The sequence below is a fragment of the Silurus aristotelis genome (genome assembly GCF_946808225.1).
Source record: "Silurus aristotelis genome assembly, chromosome: 9".
Taxonomy (NCBI): Eukaryota; Metazoa; Chordata; class Actinopteri; order Siluriformes; family Siluridae; genus Silurus; species Silurus aristotelis.
In genome coordinates this window covers 15,798,256-15,820,755 of record NC_139582.1, presented here as the reverse complement: position 1 = coordinate 15,820,755, position 22,500 = coordinate 15,798,256, and the positions used below count along the sequence as shown (strand labels likewise).

The window sequence follows — 22,500 nt, the reverse complement described above, 5'->3', positions numbered from 1 at the left end:
CTATTTCTGTATGTGTTTCTTCATCCGAAATGTTTTTTAGGAAGCTACAAAACTTTTAACTGTCCTGAGGAACCCATTTTTTAGGTGTCCATCTTCACAAAAAGGATGAGCAGAATTAATCATTCCTTCAATAGTCTCACTTTTAAAGTTAATAAGACAAAAAGACCAAAAAATACATAAATAAAACAAAGCGTTGACACTGGAGACTCCTTTACTGAGCTGTTTCTATGGAAACAATAATAAAGAGTGCATTCATATAAAATTTCACTACTGTCAGAGCTGCTGTTATTGAAAAGTAATATCTCTGGACCAATCACGATCCAGAACTTGGCAGTACTCTAAAGAAATGGGAACTCAGTTTTAGATTTAGAAATAAGCAGGAATTCAGGATAAACATGACACTGTTTCTGGGTTTCACTCGTTATATGTAACAAGACAAATAAGTAAAACTGATGAAATATCTGGGAGATAAGAGGAGACGTTACTGGGGCGGCGGCACTGAGACGTGGAGGCGGAGTCTCACCGCTGATTTATTTCAATTTTTTTTTTTTACACTGTATTTGTTTGTTTTTCCTTTGAGGAAAGAGTGCAGTAAGAAGACAAGTGTGCAGAAATAGATGCATCTCTTTCTATTGTTTTCACTTCAATTGTAATGGAATCTCATCTCGTCTGCATCTCAGAGCCTTAACCAATCCCAACACTAATCCCAATCAACCAATTCCCCTTGGAAAGACCAAACACGCGGTTCATTATTCTACAGCAGCATGCAGCCGAAAAAGGAAAAAATAAAATCACTACAGAGCAGAATTCTGAGACTTTTCTTTGTGATGAGGACACTGTGTTTTTATTCAGTTTATTACACAGAGGACATGCAGCAGTTTACTATATTATTATAAACCTTCATCTCATTCATCTCATTATTCATTATATTCATATTACTCTCATTAATCTCATTATTCAGATTATTCATATTACTCTCATTAATCTCATTACTCTCATTAGCATTACTGAGTGTTAAAGTGCTCTTAGGATAGTTTTGTTATCTTTACAAATATTTCTTTATGTGCATTTAATGTGTTCAAACACCATGCAATCACTGTGTACAAACACTGCATGCAATCACTGTGTACAAACACTGCATGTGATCACTGTGTACAAACACTGCATGCAATCACTGTGTACAAATACTGCATGCAAACAATCACTGCGTAACACTGCACACTAACAGTGCATGCAAAAACTGCATTAAGACACTGCATGCAAACACTGTGTTCAATTACTGTGTACTAACACTGTGTATGAACACTACACACTAACACTGCATACTAACACTGTGTATTAACACTGCGTACTAACACTGCACACTAACACTGCGTATTAACACTGCATACTAACACTGCGTACTAACACTGCACACTAACACTGCGTATTAACACTGCGTATTAACACTGCGTACTAACACTGCACACTAACACTGCGTACTAACACTGCGTACTAACACTGTGTATTAACACTGCGTACTAACACTGCACACTAACACTGCGTATTAACACTGCATACTAACACTGCGTACTAACACTGCACACTAACACTGCGTATTAACACTGCGTACTAACACTGCACACTAACACTGTGTACTAACACTGCGTACTAACACTGCACACTAACACTGCGTAATAACACTGCGTAATAACGCTGCGCACTAACGCTGCGTACTAACGCTGCACACTAACACTGCACACTAACACGGCACACTAACACTGCACACTAACACTGCATGCAGACTCAGTACAGAAACACTGTGTATAAACCTTACAAACTGCATCTAAACCCAGTATAAAGGTAAGAAAGCGGAAACTCGGGCAGAAACGCAGACACCTGAGTGCCTGAGAGAACTGAAGCTCATCTATATTTCATAAAGGCCTCAAAACACAAAGAGAAGCAGTGCATTCTGGAACAGGAAGTCCATAAATGTATGATGATGATGTGTTCAGGTAGGATATTTAAAGCTTAAACAACGTTTCCTCATCGAACCTGCACAGAGACACCGAGTTCACGTTTCCTTATATGTGACCTAATATTCACTTCACAACGTTACAAATAAAGTCAAATATTTTAATGTTTTTTGATTTATTGATGTTTCTTTGTGCCCCACTAATCTAATATAAATTCACACGAGTGTCCATTATGCAGAGGACAGACACGTCTCACGTTTTACACGTCAATGTTCAGCAGTGATTTCACCTTTAATATACACTTTAAATATATATATATGTTTACAATTAATTGTCCACCTTACCTTATCAACTAATGGAGACATTTTATTAAATCTGCTTATTATCACACGAAACGTCCTCGATACAGTCAAATAGGCCGTTGCCGTAGAAACAATAACGTATCAGAACCAGTGCATTCTCACTGTGAGCTGCTGCTATATAACAGGAAACGAAAACCTTCTGACCAATCAGCAGCGCTGGTCTGAGATGGATTAGATTTATGTATCCAGGATAAATGTTCACGTGTAAATATTCATCACAGGTCCAGAGAGAGCGCCTCCCCTTCGTTCAGCCACGCTAACATTTTATGCAGTTTTGAGTGTGAAGTATTTATGTTGGGGATATAAAGTTTAGCGTCCTGCATAAAGCCGAGCAGCAGGGGAGCTCCGAGGCCTGATTTACAGCAGGAACAGGCAAAGTGACATTTAGAGACAGAGAAAGAGGGGGAATACTAGAGAATCAGGAAGACTCATGGGGCGTGTGATACTGCAGAATAAGTTAGCAGGGATAATAATGCTAATGCTAATGCAGCACCAGCAAATTTATAGATCAAAAGGTTTTTTTGTTCAGAAACATGATTCACGTCTATTCAGTGTGACTCGTAGATCAATTTTAACAATGAACATCGTCCCATTTATGACATTTTAGCTTCGTTTTATAAGCAGCAGTGGAAAGTAACGAATTACGTTTACTGGCGTTACTGTAATTGAGTAGCTTTTTTGTGTACTTTTTTTTGGGTACATACTTAAGTATGTTTTGTTTGAAGTATTTAAATAAGGTTCATTACTGAGTAAAAAATAAATAAATATTAAAAAATGCACAAATCGAGACCCGGAAACTACTGCGCTGATCGATTGGCGGAGAACAAACACACTAAACTCACAGGAAAGTCAGATGGAGACTGAAAGCGAAGTGCCGTCGAACTGAAAGTTGTTCAGTGCGTCTGCTCACTGTCTGAACTCTGAATCTGCATTTCCCTCATTATCATATCATTTTTCTTCATTTTATTTTATTTACTATGTTTTCGCACTTTAATTTGCAAAGATGTTCCTTCACTTAAAAACAACTCGTCTGAGATATATATCTCCTTGTCCTTTTTGAACTACACTTGAATCCCCCCACCGTAATAAATAAATAAATAAATAAATAAATAATAACACTTGGTCAATTTTACTCTGAGTAAATTATAATTGAGCGACTTTTTACCTTTAACTTAAGTACAATTTCATTAAAGTAACAGTTCTTTCACTTTATTTTATTACTCTTTCCACCTCTGCCTGACTGAGCCAGTGGCGACAGTGACCAGGAAAAACTCCAGGACGTGTTGTTTTGATAAAGTGTATATAAAGAGCAGAACGTCTACACATCCTGGGTGAAGTGCAGAAAGAGCCTCAGGTGAAAACACCATTAATATTAAATGATATCGGACAAAACTGTAAAAGGAAAAACATGATACAGCAAAGAATGTGAATATAAACTGTGCAGGAAAATCTTCACCAAGATGCTCATGGATTCAGGTGAAATTTGTGAAAGTTCAACGATGCCAGATTCCTCACACAAACCTACGTTAGAATGAAAATCACGTCCAACCATTAGTCCAGAACTATAAATATTTGAGTGGCTGATGAAGTGATGGTGTTGTTTATTTTATTGCAGGGTTTCACATCACCGCTTTTAACTGGAGTTATGGATTTTGTGCAGATGTGCTCTGCTTGGAGGAAACACTGAAATCTTTTTCTACGCATATTTAAACTTTCTGGGGGGAGTTTTAGACCAAACTGTAAACGTTCTCTTGTTTCATAAATGCAGACCAGATATCAAAGCAAATGAGCATAAATGCTGTCAACATTAAAAAGATTTTAATTAAAGGCTTCTTTATGCACTACATACCCAAAAGTATTGGGACACCGACTTTTCCACTAATAGGTGGTTCTTCCTCAAACCGTTGCCATAAAATTGGAGGTACACAATTGTGTAGGACATGTTTGGACACAGTGGAATAAAATGTTTTGTGTACTTGAACTTGGGATCCGGCACAAAGCCAGCGCCATGAAAATATGTTACATGGTTTAGAGAGGAAGATCTTGAGTGGCCTGCTATAGTGTGCTGATCTTAACCCTACTGAAGATCTTTTCAATGAGGTCTCCTCACTTCACCTACATCACTACCTGACTTTACTAATACCCTTGTGGCTGATGAACACAAATGTCCAAAAGCACACACCAAAATCCAGTAGATTTATAGGAGCAAGGTATGTTGCTTTATCTCCATCTGGTTGCCACAAAGTTGGAGGCACACAATTGTATCGGACATGTTTGGATGCTGGTGCATTAAAATTGTCTCCCCTTTACTTAAACTAGGAGACCCAAAACCTGTTCCAGCATGACAAGCCATGAAGATCTGCATTCCATGGGTTGGAGTGGAAGATCTCCTGCTATAGATGGAGAGTTTGGATCAACGCTGGCATTCATTCGGCTGTCCGGCAGTGAGCAGGTAACTGCTGGTGTTGGGTATAAATACACAAACTAATGAATAAAACCAAGCAACAGCTGTGAAACAGGATGAAAACAACAACACAGAAGCCTGATCTAAAGTGCTGTTCTGCAACAGGAAGCAGAAGAAATTTCTGAGATCTTGTGCATCATCACAACCTGATCCGTTTTTCCAACAGGATCCCTCAAGCCTCCGCATTCGGTCTGGTTCTTTTCCCTGTTATTCATAGCAATGTGAGATCTTTACATCAGTTCTCCTGCCACAATTACGCTGCTGACACTCCATCTTTCCTGCCATCAGACACCGTGCAGCTCGCTCTGTATCTCAGCAGGCATGACAGACTTTTAATTACACATGGCAGATCATCAAATACAGCCGAATCACCAAGAGCACCACGACCAGATGTGTTCAAAAAAATGTCTGGGTCTTCATCTTTTCAATCTTGTTTCTGTTCCCTAAAGAACGACATTTAAAAAAATAGATGAAAATATTAATGATCAATGGAGAATTTTGGAGAAGTTTAAAGCTCAGTTTGTCAAAAGTGAGCACCAAAATAACTAAGAAAGTTCCTCCTCAGTCTAAGTTTGCTGTTCCAGCACAAACCCGTCATGGGGGGTGGGGCTTAAGCATGCTTTACTCTCATTGGCTAATGAGGTTTGGATGGACAGCTCCTGGAAGTGGAAACATCTGTGGGTTTTGGAGCTCGTTCTGAAGGTCCTTCTCTGAATAATTATAGTGTTTTCCTTCGTAGTAAAAATTAATTCCTTTATTCAGTTTCTCATTATATTCAGATATTCAGACACAAAGAGCGGAGATAAACATCACTGCCTTCACACTGCAGCATAATACACGCTTGGTATTTGTAGATCAGATGTTAGCTCTGCTCAAAACAATCCAGATCAGCAGTGTGTGTGTGTGTGTGTGTGTGTGTGTGTGTGTGTGTGTGTGTGTGTGTGTGAGAGAGAGAGAGAGAGGGAGAGAGAGAGAGAGAGAGAGAGAGAGGGAGAGAGGGAGAGAGAGAGAGAGAGAGAGAGAGAGAGAGAGAGAGAGAGAGAGAGAGAGAGAGATCTCACACAAAGGCAGGAAACAGTACACGCTATTTTAGAGACAGAGTCATTCAGTTGACATGAGAAAGAACTGCTACAGACGTGGTATCGAGGCCACAAATGACACTGGCAGAGAGAAGCTCCACGCATTCTCTTGGGGAGGGAGAGAATTCCTTCTTCTTCTAACCCCTTTCTTTTTTTTCAAAGGGAAAGTTCTTGCTGATACAATAAGCAAAAATAAAAAGGCAAAAAAAAAAAATCCTCATCCAAATATTTGAAAAGAGAAATGAGAGAGAAAAGAGCGATGGTGGATTGACAATGAAGTGGAACTACTGCTGAAGTTCCTCTGGGTCTTACACAGAAATATGGGGGGAAAAAAGCAACCAGACAGACAGACAGGCAGACAAAAATTTGTCAGAGCCCACAAAGAACTTCTAGCTGGTATCAGCAAGCTGATTCTCATGTATACACAGATTTATATTTTACACATATCTATCGTTGTGTGGGAGGAGCCTCAGTGTTGACTCCGCCCCTTAACCGTGACCATTTGTTTGTAAATGAAGTTGCTCATCCTGCACTTAAACACATTTAACCTTCTACTTCTCCCTTCTTCCCCTGTGGTGTGTTTTTCTACATTTTTAGTGACAATAACACTCATATGTATCAGACCTGTAACCTGAACATGATCTGATGGCGTGATGGTGGAGGTGTTGAAAGAGAGGGAGAGAGAGGAGAGAGAGAGAGAGAGAGAGAGAGAGAGAGAGAGAGAGAGAGAGAGAGAGAGAGAGAGAGAGAGAGAGAGAGAGAGAGATAGAGAGGAATCATGAAGCAGCTCTAAAATCAAACTCTGACAGTTTGTCACAGCACAAGTGCCCGTTGTCACAAGTGTCAGGACGTGAACAGTGCGACTCGTCAGTGGTGTCGTCCTGCTGGTTTACTGTCGCAGATACACACGAGGACGATGAGTCTTTTGTGGTCAGTAAGACGTCTCAGAGTGAAGAAGTTTACAGAGGGTAGAGTGTAATGCATGAGGAGAGAACAATTAAATAGTTTACGTTATTTTATCTGTCTATCTATTGGTCGATTGATGGATTAATTTTATTGAAAATTATTTTATATATAAAGAAACTATTTCCTGCTATGATCGCTGAATGCACCCCAGGCCTCCTCACTTCACCTGCATCAGTTAATGACTTTAACACACTTGTAGCTGAATAAATCTCCACAAGCACATTCCAACATCTAGTGAACATCTTCCCAGAAGAGTGGAGCTTATTATAACAGCACATGGGACGTACACAGCAATCTTATGCTCAGGTATCCACAAACTTGTGTCCATATAGTGTATATACACTTAAACAAATATATACTGTATACACACACTATATTGCCAAAAGTATTGGGACACCTGACCTTTTCTGCTATATGTGGTTCTTTTCCAATCTGTTACCACAAATCTGGAGACACTCAATTGTAAAGGACGTCTTTAGATGCGTATAATAACATTTTGCATTCACAAACTTGGAAACCCAAAACCTGCTCCTGCCTGGCGATGCCCCTGTGCACAAAGGGAGCTCCTTGAAGATCTGGTTTACATGCTTTGGAGAGGAAGATCTTGAGTTCCTGCTATGGAGCTCTGATCTCATCCCTACTGAACACCTTTAGGCTGAATGTGAACACTGACTGCACCCCAGGTCTCCTCACCTCACCTACATCAGTACCTGCCATTCATAACACACTTGTGGCTGATGAACACAAATATCCAGAAGCGCACTCCAAAATCGAGTGGAACACAATTTCCCAGAAGAGTGAAGGGAATTATAAGACCAAATTGGGACTAAATGTGGAATGTGATGCACAAAAAAAAAAATACCGTACTTATGACCAGGTGATCAAATATAATACCCAATATAATTATACTACATAAATAACAGTATTGAGATAAATATCAATAATTGGTATGAAGTTATGAAGTTGTAAGATCAGCAAATGTTTTTGAATTGAAGTTGTCATCTATGTGTGTGTGTGTGTGTGTGTGTGTGTGTGTGTGTGTGTGTGTGTGTGTGTGTGTGTGTGTTACTAAATCGTCGAATGCCGCACAATTAAATCAACACAAAGTCTTTCACACGTTCTTACCTGCCCGCAGTTCGGTCTTTCCCCAGGCTGGACCATTTCTCCATGTGTGCCCGTGGGACCTAATTAAAATATGACAGGCCCACAGTGCGGTTGTAAAAATAAGGTTAACTTAATCACGGTCTGAAAGGTCGGCGGCTCATCTGCTCCGGAATCTAAATGAGCCGATACGAAGTGGCACAACACAGGATGAAAAATTCATGCAGAGACGGCGAGACATTCAGAAAAACGACTTCTGGAATAAATAGAGAGCAGTGTGTAGAGCAACTCGTCTGCAGGAGGACACTTAGGCTGCTGGCTTCATTGTGCTGAAGGACCTTTTCACTTCATGGAGATCATTGTAGATTTCTGATGAGGCGCATCACTTAAGTGCAACTCTGAATAGTGAAGTACACAATCTGCGTCTGCTGTGATTATACAAGTGTACAGAATAATATAAAGAAATGAACACGTGTACGTGTGGATGATGTGCATGCTGAGAATGGTGTGTGTGTGTGTGTGTGTGTGTGTGTGTGTGTGTGTGTGTGTGTGTGTGTGTGTGTGTGTGTGTGTGTGTGTGTGTGTGTGTGTGCTAAGAAAACCCTTTAGTGGGGCTAATTTCAGGGTCAGAATCCAGCAACAAGCAGCTGTGCTGTATTTACCCTCCTGTCCTGTTCACCACCTCACATTCCATGTCCCAATCTGTCCATGTCCAACACAAGCGCCCCCTGTTTACTACACAACACTGCTGATCAAACCCGGAGACGGACTGGCTGGGCAGGGTTGCTATAGCAACAGCTCATTCACAGAGACCTGTACAAAAGACACTCCTCATAAACGGATTAAAAAAACTTCATAAAAACATAGATGCAATATTTTAAATCATATGAACTGCAGGAGACTGAAAATAGAGAGGCTGCAGATGGAATGTATGTTTATAGCTGCTATAATGTCAAAAATAATATGTAAATAATAATTCATTAATCCACACTAACACTGTAAATCACACATTACTTTTCCTTCTCTCTCTCTCTCTCTCTCTCTCTCTCTCTCTCTCTCTCCCTCTCTCTCTCTCTCTCTCTCTTCCCGTACCTTTTTTTCATGTGGTCACTTCACCTATTCCTCTCTCCATCCATCTTGCACTCCATCCTTGGTTCTCCATACCTGACTCTGTCTCTCTCTTACCTTTCTATTCACTCATCACTCTTTCTCTCCATCTATTTCTCTAATCTATCCATCTTATTCACTGTTTCTCACCTTATCTTTCTTTCTATCGATCAATTCATCACGCTGTCTCTCTTTCTCCTCTATCCAATGTCCCTCTCCATCTATCCCCCTCTATCACTTTAATTTATCTTTCTCTCCCAGAGGAGCCAGTGTGAGCCTCTCTCTCTCTCTCTCTCTCTCTCTCTCTCTCTCTCTCTCTCTCTCTCTCTCTCTCTCTCTCTCTCTCTCTCTCTCCTCCCCATCATTCTTTTGCTCTCTTTCATTTAAGTATCATTCAGTGTGAAATAAAACACTAGTTTTATCCCTCCATCATGCAGTAATTGCACCTCTTTCATCTCCATCAGTTTGAACTGTTAGATTTTTTTACAACCACCTTAATGTCTCCATCTTGTTCCACTTTATTGCTGCTGTAGTAGGCCCACCCACAGCCAAGGTCCACCTATAACCAATCAAAACCAACTCACAACAAATCCTAACCCAGTCATAACCAATCCAAGATCACCCATAACCAGTTCAGGCCCACCCAAAAACCAATCCAAACCCACCTATATCCAGTTCAGGCCTTACCCTCTAAACCCACCGATAACAATTCCATTTTTCCTTCTTTAACAATTCCATGTCAACTTACAGAACAGATTCGGCCCACCTATAACCAGGTTGGGTTTGCCAATAACCAGTCAAACCAAGCCCACCTATAACCATTACAGGTCCACCTATAACCCTTCTAAGTCAACCCACAAACAGTCCAGGACCACCTTTAACCAGTCCAGATTTGCCAATACATAAACAGTCTATTTTCTAGTATTACCAGTCTTGAAGGTATAGTCATAACCAGTCCAGGCCCACCCACAATTAGTTTAGGCCTACCCAAAATCAGTCAAAGCCCAACCGTATCCAGTCCAGCTCAACTTATAACTTAACTAATTAGGCTATACTTATAACCAGTCTAACTCTCACTATAAATAGTCCAGGTTCACCCACAAACGAGTTGAGGCCCTAGACCCCATTTAGACCCACCTATACCCCATTCAGACTCACCTATACCCCATCCAGGCCCACCTATACACATCCAGGCCCACCTATACCCCATCCAGGTCTACTTATACCCCATTCAGTCCCGCCTATACTACATCTAGGCCCACCTATAAACCATCCAGGCCCACTTATTTACAGCTTTTTAAATGTTAAGGATTTGTACAGTTTCAGGTTTCTGTTTATCTTTAATCAGATTTATTTGGTTTGTATATAACAAGATTTTTTACTGTATTTACTCTCAGTGCAGGAGGAAGAACCTTCGCTTCAGTCACATTCTATTCCAGGGTTTGTGTAAGTAGAAGTTTTTCTTTGCACTCATGCTGGAACACTGCTATTTAACTTTTAAGCCTGCAACTGCATCTGTGTGTGTGTGTGTGTGTGTGTGTGTGTGTGTGTGTGTGTGTGTGTGTGTGTGAGAGACTCTGAGAGGAAAGTCACAATGAGAAAAAGATAGAGAAGCAGAGTCAGGAGAACAGACACAACACACACAAACACACACCTACAGAACACACACCTACACAACACACACACACACACACACACACACACACACACAAATATACCCAGGGACACATATTTTTATCTTCATATTTCACATTTTAGCAGATCCATCAAACCCACAGTGAGTTCGTGACTCACACAGCGTATGTACCTCAGTGTGTATTTGGTGTGTGTGTGTGTGTGTGTGTGTGTGTGTGTGTGTGTGTGTGTGTGTGTGTGTGTGTGTGTGTGTGTGTGTGTGTGTGTGTGTGTGATTCTACAGTAGCTCTTTTAGTGAGTTTCAGAAGAAATCTGTCGCATACTGCTCCTGCACTACAGAAGGTATGGGATGAGAGATACTAAACTGTCCTGTTACAGTTCAACACTTTACTGTACTATTATTCCACACTTCTGCTGAAACTATAGCACTTTACTATACTTTTGCAATACTACTATACTTTATTATACTCCTACTGAACTGTCCTGTGTAAATATCATTATGCTACTATACTACTATACACCATAGTATATACTATACCATATTATCAGACAGTACCAGGCCATGTATTTCACCCCTAGACCTTCAGTGATGTTCTACCTGAACCAATCCACCTCTTAATAGATCATTATAATGCCACATCTATAGAAACCATTAAAATTAGAGAGAAGTGTAGTAGAACAGAGCTGCATCGCTAACAGGAATCTCATACAGTGAAAATAAATATCATCACTAAAGCAAAAAACCCAATTAACACAATTCATCACGTCTCCTTTCACTGTAGCCACAACTGCGTCACCTGCATACATCATCTCTAGCAGAAGCATCGATATTCACCTCATCAAATCATCCTTCGAGATTTTTCTGCATTTTTTCTGTGCTTTACATGTTTCCAGGGGATTTGAAATGTAGGCAAATTGTGTGGGTTCTTTTGCAAATTCTACAGGAAAGAAAGCACAAACGTATAAATGAAAAAATGCTGCACATGAAATAAAGCTTAACAACTGTTTTGGCAACCTTTTCTTTACAATCTCCAGCTTTTCTTGAAATTTGATTGATTAAAGCAAAAGCTTGATTCTCATGTATTTGAGAAAAGTGCCCACAGTGCTGATTCTGAAGGCTTTAAAGCAGATACCTTTGACACCGGCAACACGTGATGCGAAGGCTGAAATCTGGTTGGATAGAAACTCCAACATAAACAGACACTCCTTGAAATATTACACTGTGCTGCACTTTTGCTGTAGTATACAACAATATACAACATCTGTATGATAGCACATTAAACTATAGTGTGCTCTACTGCACACAATACACTATACTAGATTTCACTGTACTATACTGCTATACTGCACATCTGCACTGTGTACTTTACTATACTATACACTGTACTCTACTGCACATCTGCACTATGTAATTTACTATACTGTACACTGTACTCTACTGCACATCTGCACTGTGTACTTTACTATACTGTACACTGTACTCTACTGCACATCTGCACTGTGTACTTTACTATACTGTACACTGTACTCTACTGCACATCTGCACTGTGTACTTTACTATACTGTACTCTACGTTTATACTGATACAATACAATAATGTTCCTTACACCTGTCTGCTATAATACTGTACTTCCAGTGTCTACTAACCTGCAGTCCTACACTAAATTACAGATGTAAATGTTGAGTAGTTTCCCGTGGGCTCACCACCTGCAGGAGGGACCGTAAGGGACGGTGCTGTGAGGATTGGGCAGCAGTCGAAGGCGGGGTTAGACTGCTAACCCCGCGACCCGAATTACGGATAAGCGGGAGAAAATAAATGAATGAATGAATGTCGAGTAGTAGGATTTTATGCTTGGGTAGGTGAAACTGTCACTCATCTTTTGCCTGTTTATCGTTGACCTGCCCTGTTTTATCGCTGAACCTTTTTACTGTAATTGGAAACTTAATCAGAGCAATTAGACCAGAATCTTTCCCCATCTGTAAACTACATATTTTATGAATCATTTTTGAGTGAAACGTATGTTACTTGAAAATACTTTATTGCACTCCGGCTGCTGCCAATCACTACGTCCTCCTCCTCCTCCTCGAGTAATTATAATTCGCTATGGATTGCGGGAAAGGTTAATGGAAGGAGTCGTCCGATTTGAAAAGTTTAAATTAACAATTTCTAATAAATTGTCTGACACGCTTCTTATAAATAATTCAAATCTCCTGTCATGCCTCCAGGGCCAGTTTAGAGAAATTAAGAGTGTGAAAGAGAGGAAAATAGGCCAGAGATGGTGGAGATATATACACCCAGGATACACAGTTCTCCGAGCTTAGCCTGCTTTACAGCACAAAAATCCAAAATAAGGCAAACAAAAAAAATTTTGTTTGTAAAAAACATTTGTATGTTCAATAACCTTTCAGTTCAATCATATGTTGTTGGAATAATATTTATTATGACTTGTGTGATTGAGGTAAGATTACTACACATATAACTTTAATATGTTATATTAACAAGTTTAACTTGATATTTTACCAGAAATCATTCAGATTAAATTTTCTTAGATATATTTATACACAAATTATATACCTTGTGCATTTGATATATATATATATATATATATATATATATATATATATATATATATATATATATATATATATATATACACACCGTAATTTCCGGACTATAAAACGCATCCATATATAAGCTGCACCCACTGAATTTGACAAAGATTTTTAATTTGAACATAAATAAGTCTATAAGCTGCAGGTGTCTACATTGAAACTAATGAACTTTACACAGGCTTTAATGAAAGACAGTGTCTGTTACACGGTGTAACGGGTGAAATATGTTGTGGCTCCTTTAAGAGCAGAGCGGTATTTTGGGAATAGCATGCCGCCGCATTTTTCCGCTATTACTGCATGTGTGCAAGACCGAGGAATATGTCCTTATTATTTCCTGATGCTCATTTCTAAGTTTCTTTGACTAAACCATAACGCTGTTGCCAAGAAAAATAAAAAAGCACGAGTTTTGGAAACATGATTATATGATTTCTGTTGTAACGCGTTACAACGGCTTGTATCTAAAAAGTAGCCGACCAAGAAAGTCATTGTTCACTGTGATTCTCCTTCCTTTCACAACTATGAATTATGAACTATTATCTTTTGGCATCATCGTGCGTTTAAAAAAAAAAAAAGTTTTTTCTCCCGATGCCGTGCAGCTCAGAACACAGGTGAGGTGCGTTTTTTCATTTCCGTTCGGAAATTTCAGTGGTCTAATGTTATGGAGTTCAGTTTTTTGGCTTGAAGAAACTGGGAAAAACCCAGGAAAAATTCATAAATAAGCCGCTACGTTGTTTAAGCCACGGGGTTCAAAACATAGGAAAAAAGTGGATATATATATATATATATATATATACTGTCTCACTCTGGACAGATCAAAAACTGCATCTTCCAGGTGTTCCAGGTGTTTGTAAACAACACATCCATTAAGAACGCTGATTCAGCTGACTGGAAACTGTGAACTAGCAGTGTGTTCAACACTCTGAACTCACACTTGAACTTTCAGCGAATCTTAATCCAGCTTTCAGACTGAGTGTAGTATAAGTGTACTCATTAGGGCTCTGTACTAAAGAGATGTACAAATTTAGAATTGTCCTGGTGATAATAAAAGTTGAAAGAATAAAAGGTGCAATAGAAATAAAGTTGAATAAAGCTCCTCACACAGGCACTGAGGAGATACACTGTAAACCCTGTTAAACCATCGGTCTCATTAAAAAGCACCTTATGAAAGAATCTGAGACATTTTAAATGCTATGAGACTCATTACTAAAATTTACTGAGTTCTGCTGCTACAAAGCCGATGTTTTCGCTGTGTTTTGTTTAGTTACTGCTCATTTCAGTACCTGCTGAAGTGGTGCATGTGTGAATATTAGATATGATACAACAATACATTTATTGAGATATAAAATCTCTTAACATTTAACAGATGAATTACTGAATTAGAGATGTTCCGATTGAATGTCGAAAAAGCCTCACAAGATCAAAGCAAACACAATAATAGCATCTACAGATGTTTCCTTTATCAAGCAAAAAAACACCAATGAACAGATATTAATTTCAAGATATAAATATGAGCAGATACGTACACAAACACTTGCATCCGTTCCAGCATGGCGATGCCTCAGTGCACAAAACCAGCTCAGAAAAGATCTGCTTTGCATGGGTCGGAGTGGAAGATCTCCTGCTATAGAGCTCCAAACATATTGAACAGCTTTTGGATGAATGCACTGACTGCACCCCAGGAACCTCCTCACTTTCTCACCTACATCACTACCTGCCTTTTTACTAACAACCTTGGGGATAAATGAATCTTCACAAATCTCCACAAACACACTCCAACATCTGGTAAAACATCTTCCCAGAACATCATCACCATTTCTATAAAAGAAAAAAAACAGTCACAGATCAAACAAACTAGTTGTCTGTAGATTTTTTTTTTTTTTTTTTGCATTAAAAATGCTCAGTTATAAGTTCTAATTTCTCAATCGTCCAGGTTTTAGGTCAAACTTTCCCCTATTGACTGCTGTGCATTTAAAAACCGTACGTCAGCATTTTCACATCGTTCCACAACTAAAAAGTAATAGTGCAGGAAAGTGTTTCAACAGGAAATACAGATTCCTCCTGTAAAATCTTTTTTTCTGAACATCTAAAATCAACTGCTTCTTTGTTTGTATGTTTGTTTTAGTCGCTGCACTCACGATCCACTTCCTGCTCTCGGCCTTTACAGCTTCATCAAACTTATTTCCTTTAAAGCATTATCTTTTAGTTTCTCCCTTTTTTTTTCTTCCCCTATGTAGAAAATTTAAAGCGTTCCAGCCATTACTCTGCTCTAATCAAAAGCGTTCTGCACGGCTCTGTTTTATTCTGACCCGCATTACGCTATCACCGTTCCGCCCCTCCGCCCACCCACTCGCTCGCTCACTACAATAAACACAATCGCTAAGGCCAATAAAGGAGCACAAAGTGCATCATTGGGGGACTCTTCTAATTTATGTGAAATTAATTGGAGGAAAGTAGGCCTTTTTCACGCTAGGCTCATTTAGGAAGGCGTAATTAAACTTGCCAAGGAGAAATAATGATGTGAGAGTGAAAAAGAAAAAAGGAAAGGAAAAGAAAGAAATAAGCCCTCGAGTGGCATGGAGCGTCTGTTTTCGAGGCGAGTAAACAACGGATTTGAGAGAGAGAGAGAGAGAGAGAGAGAGAGAGAGAGAGAGAGAGAGAGAGAGAGAGAGAGAGAGAGAGAGAGAGAGAGAGAGAGAGAGAGAGAGAGAGAGAGAGAGATCTCCTGCAGGCACTGAGCCACTGAAGGTCACGCTGTGTGGAGCCTGCTCTCAGCAAACCACAGGGAGAGCTGCACTTCAGAATGGTGCCAATAATTCTCTTCAATCACGTACAAGCAAAAGGTTTCCTGATGTAGAATTAATACAGAAAGTCTGCACCGTAATCATCAAACAAACGCAAACACGATATGAATAAAAAGAGATGAGATCATTTTCATCCTTGAACACCGTTGGGATGAAAATGAATGCTGACTGCACCCCAGGAACCTACTCACCTTCTCACCTACATCACTACCTGCCTTTACTACACACTTGTAGCTGAATGAATCTCCACAAAATCTAGTGGAACATCTTCCCAGAAGAGTGGAGCTCATTATAACAGGACTAAATGTGGAATGAGATGTTCAAAAAGCACATACTAATCTTATGCTCAGGTTGATGGTGGTGAGGAGAAATTCCCTGAGATGACATGAGGAGGAAACCTTGAGAGGAACCACACTTAAACATCATCATCATAATTTCATTAACAAGATCGAAATTATTCAGTATATTCATTGGATTTGTTTCCTATTTCTAAATTAATAAAACCTCCAGAACAGCAGATTAACGTTTTCATGTAGATCTCTGTAGGGACAGGACAGTGGTTTAGTGGTTGGATTTTTGATGTTGGATTTCTGCACCATAAAACTAACCCCACCAACCCCCACCTCCACGCTGGGCCCCTGAGCCAGGCCCTTACTTCTTATCTGCTTATTTGTAAAAAATGAGATAACTGCAAGTCCCTCTATGCCAAATGCTCCAATTCTACCAAGGGTTCACCATGGAACATTTTTTGGAAGTTTCTCCATGGTGAGAACCTGAAGCTTCTTCTGCAGTGCGCGAGAAACTTTATTTTATTTAGTTTATTTTAAATGTGTACGTAATGCTTGTTTTTTAATTCCCTTTTGTTTCTTTAATAACTTTTTATTGAGTTTTTTTAAGAAAGATTTTGCCTTTACATTAAAAGGATCAGGAGTTCTTCAGTCTCGGTTCTGAAGATCACAGCTCGGCTGTTAATGCTGCATTAATATGATAATGAGCTGTTTTATTTCCTCTACGAGCCACGTTACAACCTCACGTCTTCCACCATAGCTCTTCTTTTAATTTCCTGTGAGTCACGCACCGTGTGAAGTGATGCGATAAAACCGCGGATTATTTCGCTCAGGGATTGTTCTGTACAGGCCACGAGTATAAATAGCAATACACAGGCTAGAAATGAGAAAGTCACGAGTTACAGTAACGAGCTCTTATGGAGAGTATTGAATGTAAGAAGAATGTGTGGAATCGAAGGTAATCTAAACTAAAACTCAGAGAACAGATGCCTGTAGATCAACTTAGTAATGACACACATTAAAAGCAGTTTTCAGGGCGACTAACAACTGTGAAGCGGAGGGTTGGGGGCCTTGCTCAGGGGCCCAGCAGTGCCAACTTGGTGATGGGATTTTAACTTGTGACCTTCTGATCCAAAATCCAGCGAAATTGAACCGGACTGCGACTCGGTTTACCGAAGTACCAACCGAACCGTGTATTTTGTGTACTGTTACACCCTTAATATTTACATATATGATGTATATTAGTATACAGTGTTTTTATTAAAATATAGAAAAGTGGAGGTGCACAAGTAGAATTTATATCTTACAGTAGTTGTGCAAAAACACACAAATATAGATAAAATGTATAACAGAGTAAGTTGTGGTTTGCATTGAGACTTTATTACTTTTGTTGAGGGAAATAAATTACCTTGGAGTAACGCATATAGAAGCATATAGATACCAAGACTAAAGCTCTAAGTGCTGAGACCCACAGCAAGAGCGAGTAAAATAACAATACATCTCAAAGTAAACTCGGAGTTATGATCACCTAGAAATGAATCAGACAACATACTTAGACACTAAGGATTGACACTAAGACTCAGACCCTCATTATTCAGCCCAAACCAAGATGGAGCAATAAAACCCGGGGCAGACGATGAATCAGAGTAATGAGCCCGAGAGTAACAAAGGTCTACTTATCCAGCTTCAAGAAATGAGAGTCAGAGCAGATCCTCAGAGTCCCAGTGAGCAATGAGTCAGAGAAGCAAACCCAGATAAGGAGAGATGATACTCTTCATGTGCTGACACCAAAGTATGAGTAATAATAGAACAATACTCTGAGAAATGAGACTCTCAGCAACCTGAAAACTCAGGTTATCAGAATAATGAGCTCAGATGAACAGTAACGGTGGACGTGAAAACCTGTAAGGATTCCAAAAACAAGTAATAATAATCAGATCATTATAACTAAATACCAGTCAGACTATGATTCAGAGCACATCGAACAGATGCTAAGAATCAGAGTGGAAGTATCAATACTCCGGGAAACAGGCTGAAAACTGTGACTGGTGTATTGAGAATCAGGTCAAGTCCACGTGTACAGTGCGTGATCTTCAGAGTTCTCGACCTTAAGATCAACGTCTGAAAGGGTATTGATCTGGCAGTACACTCAGACGCTGCTCCTTATTTGCTCTTTGACATAAAATCCATAACAGTAGAGCATCATCCACTTTCCCACGTACTTTTTAAACTAACACGATGCTTTCTGTATTAAAGCGCCAAGATGTTCCTGCACTATTTTTCCCTCCTCTTATATTGTGTGTAATTACAGAAAAGAAACAAGAGGTGAAAAATGAAGCTCTAAACTTTATCTTCTGAACTCATTATGTTTGGCTCCGTCCCAGATCTCCGCACTTCCTAACATTTAGTATTTGGCCAAAAAGAGCTCTGATCTCAACCCTACTGAACCCATTTTGGATGAATGTGAACGCTGACTGTACCCCAGGAACCTCCTCACCTCACCTACATCACTACCTGACTTTACTCACACGCTTGAACCTCCACAAATCTAAAGGAACATCTTCCCTGAAGAGTGGAGCAGATTACAATAGCGCACAGGGATTCATTATGGAATGGAATGGAATGTCCTTCTGGTGTCCTTGTTCACGCTGTTGTTTCATCTCCAGTGGTTTTGCCCGTGAACATCACGTAGTTCGACTACACAGCGTTTACACGAGGCAGATTATTGTGATGCAGCGTTTTAATGTTAGACTCTTATTGGATTTGTGATGGTGCATATTCGTATTGCTTGTGCTGAATGGTTTAAAATTTCATTTGCAAAACAGATAATTGATTCACAGCCAGTTAACACATTAGGAATTTGTGAAAGTGTCCGGTGTCCTAATCAGCTTTATGAAGATTAATCTGTCGAGCTTAAATTAAACTCCATGCAGCATGAGCTTTGATAACACTGATGCTTCTCCATAGCAGCCATATTCATGTCCTCAATTATGTAAACCATAATGAATCCATGGGCAGAAGCAGAAAGGGCAGAGGGAGACAGGAAGAGGCTTCATCATACACAGAATATGGTTCAAAACTCAGACAATTTCCAGGTAAAAGTTAAGGCTTCACATCAAAGTTTGTGATCAAGTAATTTCCAGAGTCAGGAAACTATCAAAACAAACAGAGAGCACCCTCTGCTGGTCTGGAGAGGAAACACAGAGGGTAGGTTTTGCACAAACATAGCTAACAGCATTGAATTCTAAATTGTGATTGGTCACATGGTATTTATTAGCCTATAACAGCAGCTCTGACAGTAGTGCAGGTTTATGTAAATGATCTGATTTTAAAATCAGTTTCTTACTAACAGCTCCAGTGTCAGAGCTTTGTAACAGTCAGAGGTAAAGCGGTAACATCTTCAGGATGGAGGACTTTCTCATGGGAAATGGGTAAAAATATGATGTGTCAAAAAATAGGGCAAAAATAAAAAATGTAAGTGGTAGTTGTAACACTGTCAATCGAGTGTTTTAATACACTATATGAAGAAAAGGATGTGGGCACCTGCGCATAAGTTCGCTATGTGCCTATATAATAAGCTCCACTCTTCTGGAAAGATGTTCCACTAGGGTTCATGGAGCATTTTGTACACAAGAGCATTATCATTCTAGAACAGGTTTGAGGCTCTTAGTTCAAGTGAAGGGAATATTTCACACTACCGCATCTAAAGACGTCCAATACAAGTCCGGTACGCCTCCAACGGATTGGGGAAGAAATACATAAGGCTGGAACAGTCAGGTGTCCTAATACTTTTGATTGAATACATAATACTCAGATAGTAACTCTCCCGCTGAGCTGAGTGTTATGCCACATGCCCCTGCTGCTGTAATTTTCTGCTTTAACTTATTTTGTTACCCATAATGCAATTCTACAAGTTGTATCAGGGGTATTGTCGTTCCCATAATGCAATTCCCCTCAGCAAGCTGTTTGCTTTGATGTATAGCGTGACTGCAGCTGTTTCGCTTTCACACAGCTCATGGCCTGGTGGTTCTTTTGACTGATTTCTGTGAATGTTGGAAAGTCGCCATTATTTACTATAGAATCTGGAATATCGCCATTTTCCTGCTGATTCTCGTGAAAATTCAGAAAGACCATAAGTGTGAGCACGGCCTTCACTCTACCACCTGCCCCTATTTAATTCCTCATTCAGTCTCTATTGGAAAAATACTTGACTTTCTAGTCATGTGGTCAAAAACCGTGTGTCAGAAGACTTGAAAAAATGTAAAGTACATGTTTACCAATCTGATTTTTTGTGTTGTGTGTTTTATGATGTAAACTGAAAAGGTTTAATAATTATTGCTGTTGTTTTTAGGAAAATACTCACCCAAAGACAGCAGTTGATGGCGCAGTAAATTTTGACGATGCAGCAGTATTGGTGAGCAGGTGAAGAGTTCAGTGGGTCTGCAGGAGGCGCCGTGGGCTCAGTGGGTTCTGTGTTCTCCGGAGCACACTCAGTGGGAACAGATGGTGTCGGAGTCGCGTTATCTATAATGCAGTGGCTCAGGTCACTGATCTGCGAGAGCAGCCAGGGTTCGAGTCGTACTTCCTGTTAGAATCATAATCGTTACAATGTAATATATACATTAATGTCATTTCATTTTAAGGATACTGTCAACAGAGAGCAGCACAAGGCTGCACGCACAGTCACAGGGAGCACCGACCATCAAGTCATTGTGCTAGAAGATATCGTCCTGTTGTGCTATTCTGACCACGTGCGTTACAGCGTCTGCTATTCTGATCACCAAGCTCGGAAACATGATCTTAATTCCTTACCCACCCTACTTTCCGAATGCGGAGTTCGACCTCTTCCCAAAGATAAAGATGCACCTCAAAGGTCACCATTTTGACACCGTTGTGGGGATCCGGTGCGAATTGCAGAAGATGCTCGACACGATTTGAGAAGAAGACTTCCAGGACATGTCCCAGAAGAACACTGGGAGCACTGTATTGGTGTGCAAGGGGATTATTTTAAAGCTGATAGTGTGGAAATGTAGATAAATAAGTTGATTTCTTGTAAACAGAGCGCTTCTCAAAACTTTTGATATCACCTCATGTACTCCAAAATGCCATATGTGGATTTAAAGACACACAGTGCATTGTGGGAACTCAAAGCCACACCCATGCTGTCATATGTGAACTCAAAGACACACCCACAGAGCAAAATCTAGCAAACCCACTCCTGATCTGGCACCAGTTACATAACTGAACACACCCTTGGATCTATAAATGGTTTTGCCCTCAGTGACCTTATTGAAGATTTTAACCAAATCCAAATCCTCCAGGTCACTAAGGCACACAGAAACTTCAACCACAGAACCTTCAGGCCATAGAACCACAAAGCTCTTTTAAAGTGGTGGTCAGTAACTCAGAAACCTGACTGCAGAATGCAAAACCTGCACTTCAGTGTCTCTCTGACTCATTCTTATTTATTATGTGAAGTGTTTGACCTACAGGAGGTCATGAAATATGACCTTACACACACACACACACACACACACACACACACACACACACACACACACACACACACACACACACTCGACAGTGACACCCTGCATCTTCGGCATCTAAGCCTCGTTTCTCATTATCCATCATCTCTAACAGCTGAAGCAGAAAGCAGTAGATTCCCCAAGCTGCCTCATTACAACATTTCCTCGTTCCATTCATCACACACACACACACACACACACACACACACACACACACACACACACACACACACTGTCTCAGTGCTGACTGGAAAGCAGGCAGGAAATCAATCCTGTACTTTTAATTAAGAAAAATAAAAGGCAGCGGGCGTGAAGAGAGCAGATCCTTCCACCGATTCTGACAATGTTTTTACTCGAACACTCTCATTACAGCACCATCCAGAAGCTCCAGCACGGGGGCACGTCTGCGGATTATTACCAACAATTTCAACACTTTAGAGGTCAGCACATAGCAGACACCAGGCCGTGTTAACTTCACAAATGAAGCCAGGCTGTGTGTGTGTGTGTGTGTGTGTGTGTGTGTGTGTGTGTGTGTGTGTGTGTGTGTGTGTGTGTGTGTGTGTGTGTGTGTGTGCGCGCTTATAAATAAGTGCTGAATGACC

The 22,500-nt window shown here is 40.0% G+C and overlaps 1 long non-coding RNA gene across 1 annotated transcript in view; it reads right to left on the bottom strand.

Moving 5' to 3' along the window:
• LOC310731478 overlaps window positions 1-22,500 on the bottom strand; it is a 71,235-nt gene that overhangs the window by 1,582 nt on the left and 47,153 nt on the right. Inside the window, exon 3 of the long non-coding RNA XR_014535208.1 lies at window positions 20,734-20,955. This is a non-coding gene — a long non-coding RNA (uncharacterized lncRNA). The remainder of the gene's footprint in view (window positions 1-20,733; window positions 20,956-22,500) is intronic.